We start from the raw sequence: 18,095 nt of genomic DNA on the forward strand, positions 1-18,095 counted from the left end.
CCTTCTCTCAAATTTCAGTCAAGAAAAAAAAACAAAAATTAATTATTCAGCCTGCTTCAGATTATTTCAATGGTGAAATAAGATAAAGATAGCCCCCCCCCCTCCCCCCCCTCCAGGACCGCAGAAAATCTGCAAGCGATTGTAGCTGTGGATCGGGTTACCGGTAGTTTACCCCCGAGTGGCGTTACCATGTGCGAGCGCCGCGGCGTGCGTGCCCTTGCCCTCCCCACCCTGACGAATGTGGAACTTGACCCCCTGAGTTCTGACCCCCTCCCTGAATGTGACCTTTAGCGCGAGCCGAGCGAGTGTTTCCAATGAAAACCCTCCAGTGGTAGCGGGCGCTTGTCCACGGACGCCACTTCTCGCTGCCTGCGTGTGTTTCCACGGCCACTCACGACTTCAATGAGCGTGTGTGCAGCGCGGGGGGGGGGGGGGTTATGGTGGGGGGGGGGGGGGGGGGGTTACGGTGGGGGGGGGGCTCTGGAGCGTCTCAGCACCAGAGGCGCCAAGGACACGGCCTGACAGGTGTGTGCGGAGGACCCGGTGACCTGCAGAGCGGCGGTGGGGCTGCAGCACAATGCGTCCATTCAGGCCTGGACGGAGACAAGCGAGATATCGCAGGACTCCTGTGAGGAAGAGGAGGAGGAGGAAGAGGGGGAGGAGGAGGAATGAGGATGTCGAGGATGATCTGGCGCTCAATTAGCCTTCGTAGCGCCGCACAAATGTGGCGCCAAACCCAGCATCAAATGGGAATTTTTCCCAACCACCTGAAAAGACGCTAGCAAACCTCTACCGGGACGATACACCTCACGTCTACGTTGTTACCGAGGCCACAACGCAGGTTGTTTATGTCTGGACATCAGATCTGTTTACTCGCAATTAACACCGTCTGTTGTGCGCCGATAGCCGCGCGCCAATTTACACCGAACCTGCTCGGCGGAGTAGATAAAGCCCAGCGAAGCGCCTGCTAAATTATTCAGTTTCTTGGGGTTCTCGGGCGGTCGGTGACATGTTTATTTACAGAATTATGGCCGAGTGGATCGAAACACACTCCGTATCGCACGCATACACACGCCGAAGCCATTAAAGGCGTGGAAAAGGGCAGGAAGTGATGGGAAAAGTGAGCATCAGGAGGAATTACTTCTGTGGAAGCAGCATCTTTAACGCACATCTGACGAGAGCTTTTAAGCACGCGCACACACACACACACACACACACACACACACGCGCCACCAGCGCCACTATCCATGCAGAAAATGGGACAGCCATCCTTCAGCGCCGACATAAATCTGCGGGATGGCAACACGCATCAGAGAGCAATATCGTAGAGAAGGAATCTCGGCCGAAACCAAGAATAATTGAATGGAGGACGACTACAGGCGGGGCGGGATGGGAGCAGAAGGAAAACACGTCGCCGGAATCTGATGCTCGCCTTCAGGAAATATGCTGGGAATGACAAACTACGCACTCAGAAATAAACTGCCGGGCGAGGCTACGGGCGGCAAATCCCCAACCGGAGCGCCGCTATTCCCCCTTCACAACACATCCGACAGGAAGCTGATAACCTTCACCTGCTCCGCACGTCCCGACAGAGGCCTCCGCGGCGGCGACCTCTGCGTCCCGAGGCCGCCTCCCTCCTAAATCACATTTGTAGGGTCGTATTCAACATCTGGCCCCGAGGGGAGAGGAACTCCGGCAAAGCACGATGGGCATCATTCCATCACAGGGCGCAGGGATTCCATGTCGGGCCCTGATTTAGCACCGCGGCTAACGTCGAGGAAGCACGTTCAGTTAGCCTTGGTGCAGCGAGGGCTCAACCAGGCGTCAACGCATTGATGGAAAATATGGAAATTAAGAGCTATAGTACGTGCAGCCGCAGGTACGCGGGGGCTTTACGGCACACTCTTAGCACAACCCCCACAGGCCCCAAATCCCTCCTCCGACGTCAGACTGTCATCAGAGCTTTCATTTAGTCATCCGAACAGGGACGTGACACACATGCGAAGGAACGGAGGCGGGCTGGCGACGGGAGAGACGACCAGAAATAATCACAACAGCGAGCGCCCGTGTGCCGGGGCGGCCAATTCTCAACGCTCAACTGGAAAAAAAAAAACGGTGAGCTACGTGCTAATGGCAGCCCCGCTCTTTGATGCTGCTAGCATCTTCGCAACACCGTCCCACTGGTACGGCTTAATTAGGCGCCATGCAAGAGCGGCAGCGGAGTCACGTGTGCGCGGCACGGAGTTACGAGCGGATTGGACGAGCGCGTCCCTGATTTACATCCGGTTGGCTGCGACGCCGGGCTGAAACGGCGAGAGCTTCGCAATCTCAACAGATCGTAAAAACCGGGTCAGATCGCATTTAAAGTCCAGAGATTTTCTACTGTGACCTCACACGCGCCGGCATGTGGAGCCAAGTGCACGTCGCGCCAGACAGGATCTTATGAAGATCAAAGCGCGAGGACGAGGAAAAACACCTCACACAAGCTAGCATGAAAGCTAGGACAAGAAAAAGGCTTTTTTTTTGTTGCCACCAGCTCCAAACAGAAGGAAAAATTCCAAAAAACAGTTTGGATACTGAGAGATTTTAGCATGCTAGCTAACGCTAACTATGAATTAGGCCACGTTACGTCATGCTAGCACAGATTGTGGCGCTCGACGGATTCTGACCTCTCTGCTTTTATCACGTTACCATTTGCTGTATTTTTGCCAAGTGGCCGCGGAATCACGTAGGAGGAGGAGGTCAGATTTAATTGGAAGTCGGAGCCATAATTCATCCGAGGCTACAGTACGATGAGACCGCAACGCCGATCCAAGGCCTGGGACGGGTTCCCTCAGGTTTCTCCTTCCTGGGTCACAGATGGGTGGAAGATGGGATTTTAAGATGAGGGTCAGAGGTCCGGAGATGTTCTCGCCACTGGAGCTGGATGTGGCTAACGGGTGTGAAAGCAAGCTATCGCCGCACGGAAACAAACACAGCGGGACAGATGGAGCTCCTCACGCGTGACGGACGGTCGCATCGGCCGGTGCGTCCAGTCGGGGAACGGCTCCAAGAAAACAGCAAGGAAGCCAAACTCGGAGGAAGGCGGAAGCCGACCCGTTTATAGCCGCCGCGGCGCCGTCAGCGGGAGCGGCCCTGAAGGCGGCCGAGGCGGCGGCGTGCGCTCCGCCGATCTCCGGGTGGGGCGACATTCAGCCTGGGGATTACAGGAGTGCACCAGGAATGACAATAAACCCCCCAGGGAAGAACCTGGAAGGAGCCGAAAAGATCAAGGGCAAATAAAGCCGAACGGAGCGACTTCGCCGGCCCGTCGCGGCTCCTAATTGGACGGGGAGGACGTGTCCGCGTCGTATTCAAAACGAGGCTGAAATAAAAGGTTACGCCTGTTTGCCTGCAGCGCCGCGATAGCGGGGGCGACGCCCCCCCCCTCCTCCCCCGGTGTACACAGGGAAAAATCAATGCACAAAAAGCACTTCGTTGCCGCTCAATTTCATCCTTTACCGCCGCCGTAATTAAAGGTGGCTTCGACGGACTCTCCCGTCCAACTTTCCCCGCCTGCTAGCGGAGCGCCGCTCAAAGTCATCCAAGGTAAATTTGCCGGGAGAAGCTCCTCGCGGGGCCGTTTTCGTGCCTCACGTACGCAGAGAGCGCGCCGACTGTACGGAAGGTCGGGTTATTGACGACCCATCTGTGGCAATTCGCCGGATGAGCTTCTGCTGCCTGCGCGGCGGGCGGGAGGTCTGATTAAACCCCGAGAAAAATCGAGCCGAAGAATCGGCAGAAACATCAAACTAAAGTTTAAGTTGTTGGGTGAATTATTTACACGAGCTCTTCCTAAAAGCCGCAGCTCGCCGCGCTAATAAGACCACCTGAGAGGGAGAAATTAGCAAATTAGCCTCACGTCACGGACGCATCCAAGCTGCCGGGCCAATTACGGCGGCTCTGCCGCGATGCTAACGCTCTCCAGCTGTGCCCGACGCACGACTGACCCAAAACACCAACAAGATTACAGAGAGCCGAACGCTCCGGGTCCGCTCGCTTTCATCTCTGGAAGTCTGGCTACAACGCTCCTCGGAAGGTGCGGAAGGAAAAAAAAAACAAAAAACTGACGTGAGCGGACTGAGGAGGAGGCCTGAATGGATCGCGAATGACCCCCAACACCGAGAATTCCAGACTTGTGCCGTCTTGGTTCTAAACCTGGAGCTCCGGCCAGGCTACGCTGATAAGAACCTGCGGAACAAAGCGGTCTCTGTCCACGCAGATCAATAACGGCCTCCTCGTTAGCGCTCGGAATTACCAACAGAAGAGAACAATGGATTAGGGAAGGAAAACGCAGGCGGAGGTGTAATGAAACTGGATTACAGCTCAACTCCGGCATTCCGCGGATGACTTCCGAGGCAATAACCACACCTGCCCGATTAATCATTACAGGCAGGAATTCTATAAAGCGTTGACCTCCGGCGACCCCGGTGAGCTCACCGTCTTTGTGGTGACGCTGTAATTCCAAAGGTTCCACGAGGAACCACACGGCATGCTGCCTGACTTTTAGCTCCATTCATTATGGATGAGAGGGTAAACCAGGTCCGGGAGAAGATTATAAAAGCTTAACATTTTGATGAGATTAATCTGGTTATGAATCTGCGCATCCCTGCAGGAGGGAACCAATTAGAAGATGGCAGCCGGACAAATTTAGAGCCGCGCGCCCGTACGGCGGGAGGTGGTTCGGCGCCCTCGGAAAACATTGGAATTGGAAGCAAAAATATTCCCGCAGCATCTGGGAGGGATTTTTATTACAGCAAGGCATGGCCGGGGGAGGGGTGGGGGGGGGTTGGTGGTCCAGCCATCGATCCGGGGTGTGTCAGGAGAAGCAGGATGGGAGGAAACGAGAGGACGAGCTGACGTCTCTACTCCCTCCGACTGACAGCCGTGATGTACGGAAGACGCCCGGCAGGAGTGGTCAATATTAGCATGAGGTAATACGAGGGGGGGGGGGGGCTTGGGGTAGGAGCAGGGGTGGAAACGAGCAGGGCTCGAAAGGTGGGGGGGGGTTTCTTTTTTCATTCCGGTTTTATGAGGTCAGGATGTATCCATCTTCAGGCGGTTTCACCAAGCTGCTGTTAGCGTCAGTGCTAGCACGTTAGATTAAGGAAACCATTAGCTGAAGTCACTTTTCCATCGTTAAATCTCCCTTTAAAAACAGGGGAAAAAAATGGGAAAAAAAACATTTCCTCATCGGCAGTAGTCTAACGATCATTCCAGTCTCTAAAGCCAATAAACATCGGGGTTAATTCTGATCCTTGTTAGCATCCTTTTAGCTCCTGTTTGTAAGCAGCTATCGCTGGTCCTGCCTGCCAGTGTTGGTTAGCTGCGGCTAACGGGGCTAGCATCTCTCGTGACCGACAGGGCCGCTGGCACCTGGGTCATCCACAGGTACCGTCTCCACGCCACAGGTGGCAAAATGACAACATATGCTAACAGGAGAAGCGGAGCGTCGGTTTGCACCCGCGCGTTCGGATGTTAAGCTCATTAGCGGTAATTAGCCTCACGCGCCAGCCAAGAGCCTCGCCAAGAACACGTTGCAGCTACGTAGCGTCTCGCTCTCAGCCGCCTTTGAGCAAGTCGTCCTGTCAGCGCTTCTCAAACGGCGGCTTTCAGGCAGTCAATTAAGTTCAAGGTGAGACCAAAAAGGCGTCGTCGTTGACAGCGTCTCGCTCCGCCGGGGCGACGCGGCGGCTCAGGCGTCACCGTGGTGACAAAGAGCTGGCAGGGAAGTTTAGCCGTGCTGCTGGTTGCCCGCCTCCACCGCCATCACACCGGGGGAGCAAGACGGTGGCAACCAGGAAGCAGGCTCCAAGCCCCTCCCCCCCAGTACTCCCACTCTCCTAAATCCAATCCTGCGCCATCGATCGGGAAAAATCAATGGGGTCCAAGTCAGGCAGGAATGCTGCAGTATATTTTGAAGTGGAATCTGATCAAGTGCAGGTCCGCTCCGGTTCGCCGCACCTCAACATCCCTCCGTTAATAAAGAAAACACACGTGAGGGACATAAAACGGGGGGGAAATCCTCATCGGGCGGGAATTACTTTAATTACCCACCTGCCAAAGCGCTTCGGCTCGCAATTACATCAGGAGAAAATGGGGAAACCGAGTGGAAAAAGCTGCTTCCCGCTCCCGCGAGGTTTCAGGGCCCGCCCAGATTTTCCAGGACACCGCGAGGGCGCTCGGAGGCGACACGCAGTTCAACTACACCTTCCGATTCGACGGAACGCCAAACCGCTAACGCTAACATCTGATAACGGTCAGGGCGGCGATCTTCTCTCCGCCCTTTCCTGCTGCTCCTCCTGTGAAATACCTGCAGATGAAACCCCAGAAGAAGAAAAGCCATCTTCATTTCTCTCTTTGCTGCCCAATTACTCGGTGGATCAGGAGGTCCCGCTGGTTCAGGGGGGTGTAAATACCAACCGTCATCTCCATTCATTTGTATGCAGCTGCAGGTGCGCTAGCTCATTATGTATTCGGGCCCAAACCTGCCTCCCAAACAGACCATAAATTAACTTCTTTTAGAGCCCCGGTCTCACACAAGCAGCGCATCTTTGTTCAAATCTTCTGCTCTGCTCCACAATTAGAAAGAAAATATGTATTCCGTTAGCGGACGGCCATCAATTATGCTGCAAAAAATGTCGGGATGCAAAGTGCATCGGATTTTAGGCAGGTGTAACGGCGCTGATGTAGCGCGGTTCTGAAAGGTTCTGTCAGTTTGATGACATTTAGGTGTCTTTTAATAGCAGTGGCGGGCCCGTAAGAGCAGTTCGGGCCGCTTTAAATGCTAAGTTAACATTTTTGGGTCCGTGTCTGCGCCTCAGATGAAAATATACCGTTTATTTTATGGGCGCTTTTCTTGGGCCAGCGCTGCGTTATACGGACTGTCGGAGCTTTAAAGAGCGCTAGCATACCGTAAAATCTCACCGTAAAGAAAAGGCTAAAATAACAGACGAGAGGGGAGTTTTAAAAGGCATTTGGCATGCTAGCTGGTCGGAGCGTTGAACAAGCTAGTTCAAAAAGCCACATCGAGAGGTGAATTAGCGGTGTTAGCGAACCAACATCAAACCGAGAGACACATCAGTAACTTGGCTACAGGAAAGCAGCGCTAATTGTTAGCACCAGATTGTATCACTGTGCTATCAAGATGGCTCCTGCCTCTCCAGTCAGAAAAGAAACACAATTGTCTGTACCCACAACCCTGGCGGTAACAAAGTCTTTGTTTCTGAGCGCTAACGCAGCTAAGTGTGTAGACCGCCCGGGGCTCGACTTAGCTTACGTGTCGTGCTGAGGGCGGAGCTGAATGGAAATAATAAATAATAAAAGCATGACGGTCGCTCGACAATGAACCGGGCCTGCGGGCGAGCGTCCGAGCCCATTAATTAAAAATGGGGCTGGAAGCCGCAGCGGAAGCTAGGCGCGCTAGCAACACGCGAAGAGGCCTTTTTGCTAATTTCTCTGTTCTTAAAGCACCTCCGTGACCTGATCCTGCACGTCCAAGACGGTCAGAATTGGACTCCTCCTCCTCCTCCTCCTCCTCCTCCTCCTCATAAAGCAGCCGCGGAGAAACGGCCTGGAATTAATTTGGTAATCCCGTCATCAGGCCGCTGCGAGTCCACTGGTGGAAACAATACCGTGGTTTATCAAAGAGGAAGCTGAAAGGAGGATTTTTGACTTTTTAATCTCACAATTGTGCCCACACAGAATCCGTTAACAGAAATATTAATGTTTCCTCTTTGTTATCCGCGTTTTATGGAGAATTAACTAATCTGCAGACTTGAAAGATCCTTTTATTCTTTCCATCCTTGCTAAAGGCTTTCAGTGAGGACCGGTACAAACCTGGAGTTTTAGCTTCATTTTCATTTATTTCCAGGAAAATTCAAGGATCCTCATTCAGCAGTTTGCTGCTAATGCGGCATGTTCATGGTAACTGTGACTTACTCATTGTCATTTTTTAAACATCCGACAAAGCGTCGTATTTTTTGGCAATTTAGGGCGAGAAAACTGCTTCTTAGCCTTTTTCACCTTGAGAATAACAGAGTTTAATAAAATTGGAACGCAAGAGAAGCGGAAATATTCATGCTGAAAATGGCCACGCAGGTTTTCAGCGTGTAAATGAGTGAGACTTAGAAATGTGTGTGTGTGTGTGTGTGTGTGTGTTGGGGGGGTTCAGGCGCTGAATGCTCCGGAATCGGGGTCAGAACCAGCCGAGCGATTGTCCGTCTCTCCCATCATTTCCTGTCAAAGCCGCCGTCAGAACCTTCGTGCACGAGCGCGTTAAGTGTGAAGAGGTGAGGACCCCCCCCCCCCCCCCCAACACACACACACACACACACACACACACACACACTTTTTCTTCCCTGCTTTAGTGACAGCGCTGGACGAGTAGGGGCCCCGCCAGGCCCGACCCGTCTGGCTCCTAACAGCACGACCGCCGCGGCCTTTGGGACCTTACAAAAACTGAGGGGCCTCGGTGCTGCGGGGGCCGGGGGCCCGCCCACGCTAAAGTCGGTGCAGTAATAAACTGGCAGCCTCACGCTGCTTTCTGCCACCGGCTGAGAGAGGAAAGGGCAGAAGAAGAGAGCAGGAGGCAACTGATGATGGAAGAAGAAGAACGTCAGCCAGCCCAGGAGACTGGGAGGACTGGGAGGACTGGGAGGGCTGGGAACCAGGCCGTAACTCGCCCAAGATTCACCTCCTGGTGATGGTCCATCAGGCGTCGACAGCTGCTCCAAAGGCCGATCTCGGAAGAACGCTTCTCCGAGTTGACACAACGCCGAAGGCCCCCGCAGCGGGAGACAGGAGCCGGAGCCGAGGCCCCGACATAAGCAAACCTAACGAAGAGAAATCCGAGAGGCAACGTCTCTGCTCGTGCTGCTGCCACAACAAATCACATCCCCCCTGCCTTCCTATTGCACCCCCCCACACACACACACACACACACACACACACACACACAACAAAAAAGAGAGGGCAGGAAATCAATCATGGGACTGAAGTGGCTCCATGTCAGCGGCAACGACACACAATGAAGAGGAAGAAGAAGCGAGTTTCTCACCGATGGCTCCAAACGAACCCAGAATTGTGAGGAACAAGCAAAAAAAGACGCAGCAAAAAGTCAGAGCCTGAAAAACCACATCAAATGTCCCCTGTAGGGTCGCAGAACCTGAACCTGTGTGTGTGTGTGTGTGTGTGTGTGTGTGTGTGTGTGTGTGTGTGTGTGTGTGTGTGTGTGTGTGTGTGTGTGGCTGGTCTGAAGCGGCTTCGGAGACTTTAAACACACGCACGCTCATTATCGCGTGTGCGCGGGCCACCACACCGTCCACTCATTCACTCTTTCATTCACTAACCGCCTCATTTGGGCTCCGGCACAACAGCCCCTCTCGTGCGCGTCGCGCGGCTCTCGCTGCCGCACGCGCGGCCCTGCGGTGCGTTTCTCGGCGCAACGTTTGATCCCTGATTCACATCAGCTGCTCAGATTCGCGCAATTAACCCCCCCCCCCACCGAACCCCCCCAGCGCAAAGTTCCTCCGCGGACGCGCAACCCGCGTCTGACCTCCGAAAATGATCCGTTTCATCACTTGATTCATAATCGATACAGCTCATCGATGAGCCGCGCGCACCTGGACCCCCGAGCGTAATTAAAGCGCGGGGCGCGGGTCGGCACCGCCGCGGGGGTCTCATCCAGCGCGGATGTGCGGGTGCGTGTGCGCGGAAAGGGGCACTTACCGCCGCTCGCGTCCTTCCCGTCCGATAATCTCTCCGGGCCGTCGGGTACCGTCCGACCGCACCGCGTCCGGGGTGCAGACAGGGAGGCGTGCGGGTCCAGGGAGGCGTGCGGGTTCCAGCCTCCGCGTTCAAATATCCGCGTCAACGGAACAATAACACGCGCGTGCAGCAGCGATCTCCGCGTCCCGCTGACGCTGGTGCGGTTTTCCAGGCGTTGAGGCTCCGCGGATGTCTCCCACTTCCACCTTACATCCCTTTATGGTACCAGGCGTCCTTCTGTGCGGGGGCTACATCACGTCTTGGAGGCTCAGGAAGCGAACGCAGCCCTCGCCGTTCACGCACACGCACAAAAAAAATAAAAACCCCAAGAAGAGTATCCAGAAGAATTCAACACGGAGCGGAGCTCCACGAGCGTGCGTCGGGGGGGGGCGAGAGAAGACTCAAAGTTGTTCTTGTGCCCCCGAAAATACTGAGCTCTCTGCGACTGTGACAATCGTGCGCGCTGGCTGGGAGTAGTTGAGCGATCTGGGGGGGGGGCGAGCCGCTGCCGCTCTGGCGGGATACTCGGGCTCCACCTAGAGGCCACCGGCGGGACGGAACCCAGTCCCACCAGTATGAGGAGCCCCGGGCTTGCTGGGAGTTCCGCGTGATGTTCCATTCCGTCTATGCAATATTTATGTCAAATGCCCCCCCCCCGAAATAAGGAAGAATAAATCCTGAAAGGGGCAGGTCAATCAATGAAATGCAGAATTTCAGTTAATGGAGGAAAATGCAAATTTTCCTCCGTTAATGGGGGCTGGAGGAAGGGGGGGGGGGGGGTCCCTGACAGTTCCATCTTTTCTTTTCATTTCATCCTAAAAGGAAATGATTTGCTTCGAAAAATGTGCCAGAAGCTGTTAAAGATGGTTTGATTTTATTTTTTCACTTATTTTCTCTGGACTCGACGCGAAGAGTGAAAAGAAAATCAAACTTCTAGTGAAGAAAAGCAGCCACCACAGTAATTTTATGGCATCCATCTGGCCAAGTAATGAGAAAATAGTGCCCTTACTGGTGCTCAAGGTCCTTTTATGGTTCCACCCAACAAAACATGAGTGTCAAAAACATCAAAGTGCCCAATGTTGTGTTGAGGAACCATGATCCAGGACTATGTTGGTTTTCCAGTCTATGAAATCCACAAAGTGTCCTCTTAGGGAACCAGCTCATAAAATGCCCTTCGCATGGAAGCCTCAGATGACCTCCGTATGGACAAATCCTGATAAATGGCCCGCTTGAGTGCCCTTCATCAAAAGAACGAGAAGGTCTGCCAAAGAAAAGGCAATTAGGTGCCCTCCCGGTGAGAGGAACACAGAACATGTTAACTGCCCATTAAGGTGCCCTTTCAGAGCACAAACGGATCACATGACCCTTCGGGGGCTCTTCCAGCGGGCACGGGGGCCAGGCCAGGTATCCAAGTGCCCGTTAAAGATAAAACAGCGCTACAGTGCCCAGCAGATGGATCCTTGTGCCCCCCAGGGGGTCTCCGTTGCCCTCTTGGGTGCAGTTTTGCAGCCGCAGTCAGTCAACAATCAGCTAATGGATCAAACGACACACTTCCTGTTTGGAATCCCCTGAAGAGACGCCCTCGCCGTCGGAGGACTTGTGGCTCCTCGCACCTTCCGTGCAAATGGAATTCTTTCAGGTGGAGCTGTTCGCCGGCGCACTTGACTTCAAAGCGCCGTTCCATACCCGCCGCCACATGTATGCGCGGAGGGCCGAGCCGCAGAGGCCGGAGCTGCGGCAGCATTCGGGATGCAGATGCCTCCAGGATAATGGAACACAAGCCAGACTTTTCATCCCACAGTCACACACTCTTCCTGTTTAAAGCACAAACAGCTGCGCCGACCTCTCAAAAACCCAGAAACGAAGGCCAGAGAGGAGGGGTTTAGCATCGAGGAGGACAGAGACGGCGGGAAAGTGGCGGGAAAAAACCCTGAAACAGATGAATCTCCAGCCGTTTCTTTTTGAGAGGACGTGCCAGTACAAGCTAATCAGAGCTCTCCATAGCTATCGCTAGCTGGGGCTTCAGAATACACTTTATATCCATTCAAACCAGTCTAGCGTTTACAGGAAGTGGACCGGCGCGGGGATTTCTTCACGCTAGAGGAGATTTCTTTAGCTTAATAAGAAAGTCAGGAGACGTGAGACAGCTTTATTCCTGTCAGGCAGAAGAATAAAAAGGATCTTAACTGAGGTTAGGACATCAAACAACATGACGCTTCATTGTAAAATTCAGCGAGTATAAACGCGATCGATCGCGCCGAAGCACACAGTCGCTGTCAAGAGGCTTTTCGACGGCTGCGCAAATCGTCGCTTCTTTCAGCTCTCGATCCACGTTGACAAAGGATGGGAAAATATTCCCTTTGACATTCCCTGCGCAAACTGGGGTACATGTCGGGAAAGATTTGGCAGCTTTTAGCTTGACAAACTGTCGACAAATCAACGCTAACAACTAAAAGTGGCCCAAAAAGACCGCTAGCGACCAGAAACAGCAGTAGCGTGGACACCTCCAGCAATGTAAACACACATCAAAGCAGTTTGTTTGTGGAATCTATAGATAAAGTGACTCAAAGTCCTCTTGCACCAGGCTAGGACGCTAGATTAGCACTTGTTTATGTTTTTCCTATTTAACTAGCGGCAACTCATCTGAATTAGCTCGTGACTCATTCTGTTTTCCACCAAATGACTTCCCCGGCAAATCTCCCAGTTTCTCCATGTAAACATCACCGGTTCGGCTCCGTCGCGCTTTGTCTAACTGTCGGCATTACAAGCTAATGCTAAGTTTCCAGCTGCCAACGATGGATCGGCTAAACAGGGAGCGCCTGAAACGCCACAATAACAGGACTCCATAACGTGACGCACGGCGCCATAAAGCGTCCGTCACGTTCTCGCCAGGCTGTTGCAGGACACTCCTGCCAACGACAGAGCCATTCAGGAAAATTAGGGCGCATGGCAACAGTTGTTGTGCAAATGGTTTCCAATAATGTCGGAGCCATTTCCCATGTTTATCCAGGCTACTCAGCCTAGAAACGAGCACAGCGGCGTTGAGATTTACTTCTGCTGCCGCCAAAACCAGCTTCTTGGGGAGGCTTAGCCGGGGGCCGGGTTTGCGGGGAGTCGGTTTAGGGAACGAGGCCTCTGGAAAATTTCTGCTGCGACAGGATTAACGAGTTTCCTTCATATGACAAGATTCTCCAGCTTGAATTTATTGGTTTGATTGACTACTTTTTTTTAGTTTTCTTGGATAATCCCAAATTTCCAAAGGAAACGCAGCCACTGGAGCTAATCCGCGGCTAATCCTGAAGGAGAATAGACCTGGGAATAGATCTTTATCTGCAAACAGGAGCGTCTTTAGGAAAAAATGGATACAAATCCTACAGGAAGTAGAACTAATTTCTTATTTTCTACCAGGAAAACAAAGGAAAACATTGAAGGTGCTCATGGTGGAGGGATTAGGCCTAAAACCCCAAATCTTTGAATTTGGGATACAATATTCTAGTCGTTCTTCTTTATTCCACAAGAGGCGCTGTTGAGTACAATAAATAACTCTATTTTGGAGGTTACAGCTTTTTTCCCAAAGCTGTTTGACTACTACTGATTTCAGCTATTTTTGCTCCCAGATTTCCACCATCGGAGCGAATCTTTGAACCAACGTTCATAATAGTAATCATAAACTCGCCCTCGAGCCGGAATCCTGCCGGGTTCATCCGTAACCCTGATGTGGGTTCTTGAACGTTGGAATTTTTGAACATGGAGTGCGAGCTGGTACAAGTCAGTGGGCACCGCACGCCTGCCTACATCCAGCCTTACATCATCCGCAACTCCTCCGATCTCCCAGCAGCACCTGCGGTTGCCGTTCGCTCCGGCTCGGAGGGCGACCGCTCAACCCTCGCCTTCAAGAAACACAGAGAAGCACCAAAAATCAATGATGTGGCAACAGCGGACTTACGACCAAACGTTCTTAGGGTGCACGAGCGGCCCGGGCGGTCACGAGTCAGCCGGTCGTGACGGCGTGTGGGTGTGTGAGCGTGAGTGTGCACGAGATACCCACTTTCTGGATGGAGGTGAAATAGAATCTTACCCATGTGATGACTTTGGGCACTTAAGTTAAAAGATGATTCATTTAGCATCATGTTAGCTGCATATGAGCCACTTGTTGCACCGGCATAATAGGATCATACTGAGCTAGCACGTGCTAAATATAGCCAAGTCGCATAACAATGGGAGTTCTGGTATTGATCACAGCCTTTGTGAGGATTCAAGGCGCCGCAGGACTGAAAAAGCACAGAAACACATATAGACGCAAGAGAAAGGGAAAAACCGAAGCTTTTTATGCTAAAAAGAGACTCCTTGAGCCCACAGCGAGGTGCTTCGGGATGGTTCCTGCTCGGATCCGCGCGCCCTCCTGGAACATTTGCGCGTGCTTGAAAGGCAAAGTTTATTTTATCGCCACAACCTCCGCAGGAGCTTTTCAGGAGTTATTTAAAGGGATCAGTAATTTGGGGATGGCGTTCAGATCTACAGACGTTCCAGACGTCCCAGTTCGGCTCCTCCTGTTTCAGAGTTCTAGCCGGCGCGCTGAAAAAGAAACTTTCTAGGACAAGCTAAGGCAGATGCAGCCGCGATGTTACCTGGTTAATAATCAGTCTGTCGAGTGTCTCTGCTGTGATCATTACGCTTCAAGTTGACCGTGTCGGTGTGCACGTCGTTGCTACTCGGTTAGCCCAAAAGTGGTGGAAACAAAGTTTACCTCAAGCTAGTTTGAGGAGTCGGTCGATAGAGAGCATAATCGTCCAGTCTCTCAGAAAGACGAGCAATTAGCTCTCTTATAATGTAAGAACAAATTCTCCTTCACTCAAAGTCGACTCTTGATCAAGAACTGGCACCAGTTGTTTACTTTAGCGCGGCGGGATCTTTAATTCATGCTATTATCAAAGTTTCATTAACCTGGCTGTCAGGAAGCGCAGGTTGCGCGGCGGCGTTAAGGTATCCATGTGTGTCACGACATGGAAAGTCAATCAACAAGCCGGCAGTTTTGGCGGAGACGCTGGGCAACGCTTATTTCCGCCCCGTCGCCCCTCCGCCACGTCTCTTACTTCCTGAACCGTCCTCACAAACACCACTGCATTATTCATCATCACATCAGTCGTCCGCGGTGCTTTTCTTTTTCTTTTTTTTTTAAAGAAAAACACTTAAGGACTTTGCAAAAGTTGCATCACACAACTGCAAATTAGCCAGGAGGACCGTGATGCTAGCAGGGCGGATTAGCCTGGACGTCAAATCTTCTGAAATGCTATTTTCATGTAACTAATTGCTGAAAATGTTGAACATCCACCGGAGGGGCCTACTTCCTGCTGGGGATCGCATCCGGAGGTTGCCGGGTCGATTAACAGCCTCTCGAGCTCCTCTACGTGAAACAGGTTGTAATTTCTGGAGAGTGCAACGTCCACTTGAAATGAAGATGGTGGCAATAAATTGTCCGAAATAAGCCCCTGTGCCAGGCTATCAATCAGCAGCCTATAGCCGGCAATCACGCAGCTGCCAACTCCAACACATCGACAGCAGTTGACCCGACTCGCATTTCATCGAACCGCGGCGCATATCCGTCATGCAGTAAAAGTCTGGAATGTTCTTGTTCTCGCTCGCTTTAACTGATCGATGCTCCTTTGAATGGTTATCGCGCTAATGAATTTGTCCACGTCTGGAGCTGGAACCAGCGTGGTGGAGTTTGGAGAGCTGGTGAGACACCTGGAAAATGGCAGGAAAACAGGCCCCAACAAAGACTTTAGCTCATCGGTCCATCGGACTCCACCAGCGAACCCTTCTGTTGTTCCACGAGGCTACGTGGAAAAGCTAAAGCGGGAGGTGAACCATCAGACGCCATCACCGTTGTGGAAAACCCCCAGCTTCCCGGGAGTATCCTGCCTCCTGCTCGATACCTTCTGGGATAGGCGCTAGCAAAACCGATCGCTATGGGTTAAACAGGAAGTGCCCTGCTCACGTCGCTAGCGCCACACATTGTAGGTTAATGGATACCTAATGGTTTAAAAACTCACGCTAAATGCATAATCTTCTGAAAGTGGGCGCCCCCCCCCCCCCCCCCCCCCCCCCACGAGAAAGCCGCCTCACCTTCGCGTCTCGCCTTTTTCGGCGTCCAGTTAACGTCCAAGTGAGAGTGGAGTTATTTGGCGGCTAGCAGGGACGTGGAAGTGAAGATATGAACGGAGAAGGGATTTAGCCGCTATCAGCTCCCTGAAATCCACTTTTTCTTTCGCCTTTGTTGAAGCCACGCGGCGCCGACTGACCCTGCCCCCTCCTTCACTCCCTCTGAGGCCTTAATAACCGAAAGTCCTCGTGTTCAGACTATCAGCTGTAAAATACCAGCTCCTCCAGTTCCGTGCCCGTACCAGAGACGATGCTCGTAAAAGGGTATTTTGCAGCCGTTTGATCCGAAGAGCGAGTTAACGGCCGAAAGCTTTCATCCCGCCGGACTTCTTGATGCATTTCATTTCCAGAAAAGAGCTCATCAAATTTGATAAGCATGGCGCAGCGCCACTTGAAACAGAATGTATAATCCTATAAACAGGATGGGCAGAGAATTCAGGTTTTATCAGCTGTGCTCACTTTTATCCCGGACCTGAAAGAGAAGAAGAAATCCATAACATTCCAATTAAAGCAGGATTCCAGCAGGTCTTTCTTATCCACTGTTCATCTGACATCGCGGGAGAGTTTGGAAGAAACTAAGGCTGCATTTTGTCCAATAAAGTGCTCATAAACAGCAGCTTTATTGCATTTTTGTCCATTTCAGGGGCGATTTTGGTGAACTGAGCTGTGCCAGCTGAAACCTAGAGGTCAGCAGGTCATGTTTTACACAACAGACAGGAGCTCTGGGGGCACTTTATAACCTTCCTCACCAGAAAGGCACCTTCTGGGTGGAGTAGTGGCAAAGTTGTTCCATTTCCTCCCGTATGGAAATAAAGAGGGCACTTTTTGTTGCACTTTAGTGTAGTTTGTGGGGACACTTTAGGGGCCAAGAGGACAACTAAGAGGGCACTTTGTCATGTGTGATGTTACACTGGAAATTCCAATATAGGGAGCCTGTAGGGCACTTTAGTCCGTTTGCTCCAGGCATCCTTCAAGGCTCGTTGGAGTGTTCTGACCAATCAAACGGTGCATTTGGGGGCATTTTTCTATGGGGTTTCCTGAGGACTTGTCCAGAGGCACAACAGATGACACTTGTGTCACTTTAAGCCCTTTTAAAGTGTTCCCTGACAGGGTATTTCATGGCGTATCAAAAACAGTGCTGTCCAAGAGGGCACTTCCACTTTTCAACCCATAATCCGAGGCAGCGTGAACGTGGGCGTTATCGCCACGACCTTGGGCGGCTTGTTGAGTTTGTGTTTTACCAGCAGCGAGCCAGAGACGTCTCGACTGACTCATGCGCTGATTCTCCCAAAATTATTTATCGTGGAAAAAAAGCACGGGGGGCGCGATCAGATAGCTGCGCGATGGAAGATGAAGCTCGACACAATTTCGTGTTGATTCGGCCGAGACTGGATGCCCTCCAGCAATGTTTGTATCAGGCTGACATTAAGAATTCAGCTCTGCCGTGCACTAATTTGCTGGAGAAGTCTCCTCAGTATTTCAAAAGGCATCACAGCTGCCTTTTTCTCCCTTTATAGGGCGGCAAAGGAGCTGGCTAATTTGCTCAAGGGCACATAAACAACAAGCACCTGTCTGTTCCTCTGTCCCCTCGCAGAGAGAACAAATCAAGAGTGCATCCCTCAAGGTCGCCATGCTCCGTCCTCTCAAATCTTTGCTTTATCCTCGCCGATTGTTGCGCAATAACGAAGGAATTAAAACAGCACCGAGCTGGTAACGAGATCATTTATCTGCCCGCTTCTTTTGCTCTTTGTGTTCTCTGAATGTCACCTTTGACTATCCCTTAATTGCCCCGAGACAAAGGCAACGCCACTTCTTCCGAATGCTAATTCGTCTCTAATGCTATTTCGGAATCTTCCAAAGTTGATATTCTGGGCTCCGGGCGGCTCAAGACTTTGAGTTTCAAACACCAACAATTATGACCTCTGTAATTTAACGACCCTCTTGGGACATTTCCAGTAGAGGCCCGATGTCATTAACACCAAGTTTCAGGAATAAATCCAGGTGTTGCGCGCATTTACGACGCCCGTGTGAGATTTTACCTTAATTTCATAAGCCACAGAAGACAGATTTCTAAAATAATAATGATAATTAAAAAAAACTACATTTACAACTGTGCAATAAACGGC

General features: G+C 51.9%; 1 protein-coding gene across 38 annotated transcripts in view; it reads right to left on the reverse strand.

Annotated features, from left to right (window-relative positions):
- LOC130522329 (adhesion G protein-coupled receptor L3-like) overlaps positions 1–10,276 on the reverse strand; it is a 123,306-nt gene extending 113,030 nt beyond the window's left edge. For 27 of the 38 annotated variants that reach the window (XR_008949596.1, XM_057026545.1, XM_057026579.1 and 24 more), the window contains exon 1: positions 9,769–10,276. The gene's annotated coding sequence lies outside the window, so the exon portion shown is untranslated. The remainder of the gene's footprint in view (positions 1–9,768) is intronic. The other 11 variants (XM_057026574.1, XM_057026571.1, XM_057026581.1 and 8 more) reach the window with 1 other exon arrangement.
- Between the last annotated feature and the right edge of the window lie 7,819 nt (positions 10,277–18,095).

Source organism: Takifugu flavidus, chromosome 3 (genome assembly GCF_003711565.1).
Source record: "Takifugu flavidus isolate HTHZ2018 chromosome 3, ASM371156v2, whole genome shotgun sequence".
NCBI classification, from domain to species: domain Eukaryota; kingdom Metazoa; phylum Chordata; class Actinopteri; order Tetraodontiformes; family Tetraodontidae; genus Takifugu; species Takifugu flavidus.